The sequence below is a fragment of the Ornithorhynchus anatinus genome, chromosome 5 (assembly GCF_004115215.2).
Source record: "Ornithorhynchus anatinus isolate Pmale09 chromosome 5, mOrnAna1.pri.v4, whole genome shotgun sequence".
In the NCBI taxonomy this organism is placed as follows: Eukaryota; Metazoa; Chordata; class Mammalia; order Monotremata; family Ornithorhynchidae; genus Ornithorhynchus; species Ornithorhynchus anatinus.
Window position 1 is genome coordinate 26,969,588 of NC_041732.1, and position 9,198 is coordinate 26,978,785.

The window sequence follows — 9,198 nt, forward strand, 5'->3', positions numbered from 1 at the left end:
AATATGAACCCATTTGTGTTTTCTACTCCAAATGATCACTGATAGAAACCAAGCAGTGAATATGCTCAGGTAACCATAAATTCAGAGCAGTGACCATATCCATTTATTTTGCTGATATGTACTGGGTTGAGCAGTAAGGACTATAAAGATAAGAAAGGAAGAGAAAGGAGAATTCACCTTTCAAACTAATGCTAAATAACCTCTGTTCCTGGGATACATGAAAAATTAGTTTGAAAATCTGTTCTTAGTATTTATCATCATTTTATATATATAAACAGGTAATTGTAGCACCATGTTAAAAGGCACCTGAAAATATGTTTCCATTCAGAAATGATTTTCAATCAATCATACTTTTTGAGCACTTTATGCAGAACACTGTACTAAGCATTTGGGAGAGTAAAAGGATTCTAATCCTGGCTCTGCCATTTGTCTGCTGTGTGACTTTGGGCAAGTCACTTCACTTCTCTGGGCCTCAGTTACCTCATCTGTAAAATGAGGATTGAAACTGTAAGCCTCACATGGGACAGGGATTGTGTCCAACTCAATTTGCTTGTATCCACCCCAGTGTTTAGTACAGTGCCTGGCACATAGTAAGCTCTTAACAAATACCATCATTATTATTATCATTATTATCATTATTATTATTATTATTATTGTTACAATACAACAGATTTACCAGACATACTCCCTGCTCATAAATGAAGTTTAACAGTCTAGAGGAGGAGACAGACAATGATATGAATAAATAATTTATAATATATAATTTAAAGTTATGTACATAACTGCTGTGGGGTTGGGAGAGGGGTGAATATCAAATGCCGACTTGTTCATCCCAAGCGCTTTAGTACAGTGCTCCGCACATAGTAAGCGCTCATAAATACTATTGAATGAATGAATGAATGTCCAAAGGTCCATATCACATATCATCTGAAGCTTCTTAAGTGGCAATAATTTAATTTAAAAAGGTGATTCTTTTCGCTGTGCTTTATTTTATCATATTTGCACTGGAAAAGAAATTGTTTGAGACATAGTGCTTTAAATTAGTGAAATCTTAAGCCGTGATGATTTTAAATTACAATACTTTCAACTAGTATGTATTACTTTTCTTTTGTTTCAATGTGTTTCCTTAATTTTATTGGAAAGTTGGTTCAGTTGGTCTTTTGGATTTCAGGAGACATAGCTTCTAGGACCTGGTTCTGCAACTAGAAACCATACTATACTGGGGTTATACTACAGAAGGTGAAGGATTATGACAAAAGAAAGAACTAAGACATTCTGTTTAGGTGGACAGTCATTCAGGTCAATCAAACAATAGTACTTATTGAGCCCTTACTTATGTGCAGAGGGCTTGGGCTTGGGAGAGTACAATACACCTATTTCCTCACGAAAATCAACACGATCAGGTCTGAGCTCCCCAAAGTCACCCTCCGCCTCTCCCTCCCCCCCCACCAACCCCCTCCCCTACTTTCCATCCTTCCCCTGCAGTATCCTCAGAGGAGATCTCCTCCCTCCTCGCAATGCCACCCCCTCCACCTGCGCCTCGGACCCCATTCCTCTCACCTTCTTAAAACCATCGCCCCTGCCCTCCTCCCTTCCTAACTTCTATTTTTAACCACTCAATCTCCAAGGGCTCCCTTCCCCTCTGCCTTCAAACATGCCCACGTCTCCCCCATCCTAAAAAAACCCACTCTTGAACCCCACTTCCCCCTCCAGTTATCGTCCTATCTCCCTACTACCCTTCCTTTTCCCAAAATCCTTAGAACGAGTTCGTCTACAATCGATGCCTAGAATTCCTTAACTCCCATTCTCTCCTAGACCCCCTCCGATCTGGCTTCCGTCCCCTCCACTCTACGAGACTGCTCTCTCTAAGGTCACCCATGACCTCCTTCTTGCCAAATCCAATGGCTCCTAACTCCATTTCTAATCCTCCTTGACTCTCTGCTGCCTTTGACACTGTCGACCATCCCCTCCTCCTCCATACTTATCTTCACTTTGGCTTCACGGACTCCGTCCTCTCCTGGTTCTCCTCTTACCTCTCTGGCCGGTCATTCTCGGTCTCCTACGCTGGAGCCTCCCTCCCCTCCCATCCTTTAACTGTTGGAGTTCCTCAAGGGTCAGTTTTGGCCCTCTTCTGTTCTCCATTTACACTCACTCCCTCGGTGAACTCATCCGCTCTCACGGCTTTGACTACCATCTCTACGCAGATGACACGAAGATCTACATCTCCGCCCCTGTCCTCTCCCCTCCCTCAGGCTCGCATCTCCTCCTGCCTCCGGGACGTCTCCACCCTGGATGTCGGCCCGCCACCCTAAACTCAACATGAGCAAGACTGACTCCTCATCTTCCCTCCCAAACCCGTCCGCTCCCAGACTTCTCTATCACCGTGGATGGCACGACCATCCTTCCCGTCCCCAGCCCCGCAATCTCGGTGTCATCCTTGAACTCGTCCCTCTCGTTCACCCCACACATCCTATCCGTTACCAAGACCTGCCGGTTTCACCTCTACAATATCGCCAAGATCCGCCCTTTCCTCTCTACCCAGACGGCTACCTTACTATTACGGGCTCTCGTTATATCCCGGCTAGACTACTGTGTCAGCGTTCTCTCTGACCTCCCTTTCTCCTCTCTCGCCCCGCTCCGGTCTATTCTTCACTCTGCTGCCCGGCTCATCTTCCTGCAGAAACGATCTGGGCATGTCACTCCCCTTCTTAAACAACTCCAGTGGTTGCCTATCAACCTCCGCTCCAAACAAAAACTCCTCACTCTAGGCTTCGAGGCTCTCCATCACTTTGCCCCTTCCTACCTCTCCTCCCTTCTCTCTTTCTACCGCCCACCCCGCATGCTCCGCTCCTCTGCCGCCCACCTCCTCACCGTCCCTCGGTCTCGCCTATCCCGCCGTCGACCCCTGGGTCACGTCCTCCCACGGTCCTGGAACGCCCTCCCTCCTCACCTCCGCCAAACTGATTCTCTTTCCCTCTTCAAAACCTTACTTAAAAATCACCTCCTCCAAGAGGCGTTCCCAGACTGAGCTCCTCTTCCCCCTCTACTCCCTCTGCCATCCCCCCTTTACCTCTCCGCAGCTAAAGCCTCATTTTCCCCTTTTCCCTCTGCTCCTCCACCTCTCCCTTCCCATCCCCACAGCACTGTACTCGTCCGCTCAACTGTATATATTTTCGTTACCCTATTTATTTTGTTAATGAATTGTACATCGCCTTGATTCTATTTAGTTGCCATTGTTTTTACGAGATGTTCTTCCTCTTGACGCTGTTTAGTGCCATTGTTCTCGTCTGTCCGTCTCCCCCGATTAGACTGTAAGCCCGTCAAACGGCAGGGACTGTCTCTATCTGTTGCCGACTTGTTCATCCCAAGCGCTTAGTACAGTGCTCTGCACATAGTAAGCGCTCAATAAATACTATTGAATGAATGAATGAATACAATAAAATTAGCAGACACATTCCCTGCCCACAGTGAGCTTACAGTCTAGAGGGGGAGACAGACATTAATATAAATAAATAAATTATGGATTTGTACATAAGTGCTGGGTGGCTGGGGACAGGATAGTGAATAAAGCTGCGTGGCTCAGTGGAAAGAGCACAGACTTGGGAGTCAGAGGTCATGGGTTCAAATCCTGGCTCTGCCACTTGTCAGCTGACTGTGGGCAAGTCACTTAACTTCTCTGTGCCTCAGTTACCTCATCTGTAAAATGGGGATTAAGACTGTGAGCCTCACGTGGGACAACCTGATTACCCTGTATCTACCCCAGCGCTTAGAACAGTGCTCTGCACATAGTAAGCACTTAACAAATACCAACATTATTATTATTATTATAAAGGGGGCAAGTCAGATGACACAGATAAAGGGCAAGATAGGATGACACAGAAGGAAGGAAGCATAGTTGGGGAAGGCCTCTTGGAGGAGATGTGCCTTCAATAAGACTTTGAAGGTAGGGAGAGTAATTGTCTGTCAGATATGAAAAAGGAGGGAGTTCCAGTCCAGAAGCAGGATGTGGGCGAGAGGTCGATGGTGAGACAGAGAAGATCAAGGTATAGTGAGTAGGTTGGCATTAAAGGAGTGAAGTGTGGGGGCTGAGTTGTAGTAGGAGAGTGGTGGGTTGAGGTAGGATGGGGCAAAGTGATTGAGTGCTTTAAAAGCAATAATAGTAATGATAATAATGGTATTTGTTAAGCGCTTACTATGTGCAAAGCACTGTTCTAAGCTCTGGGTGGGGATACAAGGTGATCAGATTGCCCCACGTGGAACTCACAGTCTTAATCCCCATTTTATGGATGAGGGAACTGAGGCATAGAGAAGTTAAGTGACTTGCCTAAAGTCACACAGCTGACAAGTGATAGATCTGGATTAGAACCCATGACCTCTGACTCCCAAGCCCGTGCTCTTTCCAATAAGCCATGCTGCTTTCTCTGGTGAGGAGTTTGTGTTTGATGCGGAGGTGTATGGGCAAACAGCCAGTGGAGGTTCTTGAGGAGTGGGGATACATTGTCCTAAACTTTTCTGTAGAAAAATGATCTGGGCAACAGACTGAAGTATGGACCAGAGAGGGGAGAAACAGGAGGCAGGGAGGTCAGCAAGGAGGCTGATACAGTAATCAAAGTGGGATAGGATAAATACTTGGTAGCAGTTTGAATGGAGAGGGAAGGATAGAATTTAGCAATGTTGTGAAGCTTGAACTGACCAGATTCAGTGATAGACTGAATATGCGAGTCGAATGAGAGCGATGAGTCAAGGATCAAGACTACAAGCTTGTGAGACAGGAAGGATGGCAGTGAGGTCTACAGTGATGGGAAAGTCAGGGGGAGTACAGCATTTGCGTGGGAAGGTAAAGGGTTCTGTTTTGGACATGTTAAGTTTGAGGAGAAAGCAGGACATCCAAGTAGAGATGTCATAAAGGCAGGAGGAAATGTGAAACTGCACAGAGGGAAAGAGATCAGGGCTGGAGATGTAGGCTTGGGAATTATCTGCATCGAGGTGGTAGTTCAAGCCATGGGAACAAATGAGTTCTTCAAGGATGTGGGTGTAGATGGAGAATAGAAGGGGACCCAGAACCGAACCATGAGGGACACCCACAGTTAGAAAAAGTGCAGTACAACATTGTTGGTAGATGCCTTCCCTGTCCACAACAAGCTTACAATCTAAATCTACAATCTAAATTATACACTAATATAAATAATTCATAACCTATAATTTATAGATATGTATTTAAGTGCTGAAGGTGGGGTAAATACCAAATGCCCAAAGTGCATAGACTAGGCAACAAGGCAACTACCTCTCATTTATGGTGCTAGGGCACAGAATTGGTACAAACCAAGCCATGGTCACCAACCAGCAATGAGTTCTTCAGATAATAATAATAATAATAATAGTATTTGTTAAGCACTTACTGTGTGCAAAGCACTGTTCTAAGCGCTGAGATAGATACAAGGTAATCAGGTTGTCCCACATGGGGCTCAAAGTCTTAATCCCCATTTTATGGATGAGGTAACTGAGGCACAGAGATGTTGAATGGCTTGCTCAAGGTCACACAGCAGACATGTGGGGGAGCCGGTATTAGAACCTACGTCCTCTGACTCCCAAACCCATGCTCCTTCCACTAAGTAAAACTGCTTCTCTAAGAGACCTTTGCTAACACTTCCCAAGGAACTACAAAACCATTATCACCATATTGCTTCCTCTGCATCGATTCTCTACACTAAAGCCTCAGGACCCAGTTTCATCAGTTGTTTTTGATGGAACACTCCTTTTACATCATCATCACCATCATCATTATCGCCATAATCATCATCATCATTATCCTTAAATAGAGGATAGGCTTATGGTGAGGTAATATAATTCAGAAAGGTTCCTGAACTGAAAGTAATGTCAGAAAGCAAAATCCATACAGATAGAATAGTTTGCCTTCTTTTATTTTGTGAATGAACTGTATTATATTGGGCTCTACCAGCTCCCTGTATAACTCCTTTGTGAATTTCCTCCTGGTGCCATTAAGGTTATTTTGTGTTTGAAAATTCTGATGTAATTCCTTCTTAACCAGTACTAAAATAATGGTAAAGTACTACTGGTTTATTATGGGACTAACCTTTTTCCTGGGATGATTGAAAACAAAATTTATGCATTTGCACTTCAAGCTTTAACTAATTTGATTCACTAGTAATGTGCAGAACAGTAGTGGTTTAAGATTTGAATCTCTCATGAAGAGCAACAAAATAACTGCCTCATCCTTGTTTGGAATGTCCCATACTGTCTCCATTGACAGAAGCAGCACGACTCTGTGGAGAGAGCATAGGCCTGGAAGTAATGAGACCAGGGTTCTAATCCTGACTCCACCATTTGCCTGTTGTGTGACACTGGGCAAGTCACTTAACTTCTCTGTGCCCCAGTTTCCTCATCTGTCAAATAAGGATTAAATACCTATTCTCCCTCCTTGTCATGAGCCCCATATGGAACAGGGAATGTGTCCGGCCTGATTATCTTGTATTTGTCCCAGCACTTAGTACGGTACTTGGCACATAGTAAGTGTTTAACAAACACCAAAATTATTATTACTATTTTTAAGGAGGAAATTAAAATTAACATAGCTTAAAATGAATACAATAACTACAAGGAATCACTTGCAACTTAGTAATGTCGGTGACTAACAAAAACTATTTTCTTTTCCACTGTGTATATGCATTTTGAGAATTTAAAAAAATTAAAAAAGTGAAAAGTTGGAAGCACCTTAAACTGGAGTCCTTGTTTCAGTCTTCATTATGATAACAAGCTTCATGTTGAGTTACAATTTTTGTTTCTAGTCTATCCTCTGGACAAAATAATTTGTCTACCTATGCTCTGCTATGTGGCCTGATTTACATCCCAGGACTGTGCCTGTGAATATCAAGTACTGTGTAGGTTATAGCTATTAAAAGTCTGAAACAACAATTGAAATGGAAAATTCCAATAGAATCTTATTAGAGCTTTTCTCCATCAAATCAACATTACAGACTTCTTATGCATTTCTTAATTAGACATTGATATTAACTGGACTGTTGCATGATTTAAATCTGACTCTTAATCTCAGCTATTCTATGCTGCTGTAGTTTTTATGACATCCAACCAGTGATTGCTTTATGTATTCATCTATCTGGAAAACCACCTTAACATTTTTTGTCTTCCTTTTAGAAGAATTAAAGCTTCAAGAAGCAAATGAAAGCTTTTGGGTTTAGCCATTAGTAATTTTCTGCTTAGTATTTGAAAAATTGCTTATTTTAATTGCTTTACTGAAGAAAAGCAGATCAAAGCTGAGATCCTTTCTTTCCAAACTTTATAATTATTTCTCTCAGACTCTTATTTGAAATGGCTTGAAAGTGTTTTCATTGAAATGTAGATTTCTCACTCCTTTCAAATATACAGTACTTTTATTTCATAAGATTTCTCTTCTTTTCTTATAGTTACTTTTCCTTGGCCTTTCTGATATCAGACCCTGAAATTAAAGTTTTAACGTAGTCCCCTACTGTACATAGTGCACACTAGGTGCTGGTGTTGCAATTGCAAAAAAGCTATATAAGTTCAAAGGTTTTGAGAAAGGCATTTGGGGCCCAACATATCTCAATAACATAAAATTGACCAATAGGGCACACTTCATTCCTCAGAGGATCCCATTTCAATCCTCCTAGGCCACTGACACCCACTTTGCCCTTAGATTTCCTTTTTTGATGAATTCATGCTGAGGCAAACTCCAGTATTTCCTGTTGACCTTTGAACCATACTCAGCTTGTACCTCTAGCACCTCCCTAATTGCTAAAGATTTGAAATTCAACCTGAAAGAGTTCCCTAAGATTAAATCATTTACTATTTAGTGCTTGAATTAAAAATGTAGATTTGGGAGGAAAAATACCTGGTTATAAAATTGCAAGGTTCTCTAGGGAAGATATTTTGTATCCATCAGGGAAAAGTAATGAATGACATGTTTGTTTCTCAGCATGGATTTACTCTAGCTCTTCCACTTCAAGTTTAAATTTTCCCTTAAGAAGATAAGCACTACTAGGTCATATCAGTGGTACCTCCAGTCAGTGTTTGTCTCCAACTATGGCCCTGGATGTTTGGAGGAACAATGTAATGGTTGTCCTCCCAGATAACCATCCTGATAGTAATGCATCATAAAATATCCCTAACCTTTCTCTCTTCACCTTAACATTCTTTCAGAAAATGCATTATGGACCTCTTGTCCATAAGTTTATCCAGACTTGAATTTACTGACACTTTCAACCTGCAGCCCCCTGATTTTTCTATCACTGTAGGTAGCACCACCTGTTTCAGTAACATTGGCATTATCCTCAATTCATCTCTCATTCAACCCCCACATTCAACCTGACATGAAGTCCTGTCAGTTCTACCTTTGTAGTGTTTCTAAAATCCACTCTGTTCTCTCCATTTAAACTGCTACCATGCTGACCCAAGCACATATCATCTCCCATCTTGACTACTGCATTAGGCTCCTCCCCGACTTCCCTGCTTTCTGCCTCTCTTCCCACTCAAGTCCTTACTTCAACCTGCTGCCCAGATCATTTTTTTTAATTGTTCAGTCCATTTTGTTCCACTCTTCAAAAACATCCAATGGTTTTCCATCCAACTCTGCATCACACAGAAACTTCCTACCATGGGATTAAGGCACTCAATCAGCAATCTCCCTCCTACCTTACCTCATCGATCTCCTACTACAACTCAACCCACCCAATCCCAATCTACTCTCTATATCTCCATCTCAACTATCCCACCACCAAAACCTTGCCTACATCCTCTCTTGGGCTTGCAACTCCTTCCCCTTTAATATCTGACAGTTCATCATTCTCCCCACTTTCAAAATACTCCAAAAATCACATCTCCTCAGATACTCCAGAAACCACATCTCCTCCAAGAGGACTTCTCTGACTAAACTCATTTCCCCTATCTGCCCTGCTCCTCTCTGCGTCAATTATGCATTTAGTTTTGTATCCCTTAAATACTGTGGTACTCAACCCAGACCCATAGCACTTACGTAAATATCATTATACTCTACTAGTTCCCCTGTCTGTAATTTCTTTTTATTCGCCCTATTCCGAAAGTTAGTAAGCTCCTTGTTGTCAGGGATCACATACTCCAAATCTGTTGCATTATACTTTCCCAAGCACTTAGTACAGTATTTTGCACACAGTAAATACTCATAAA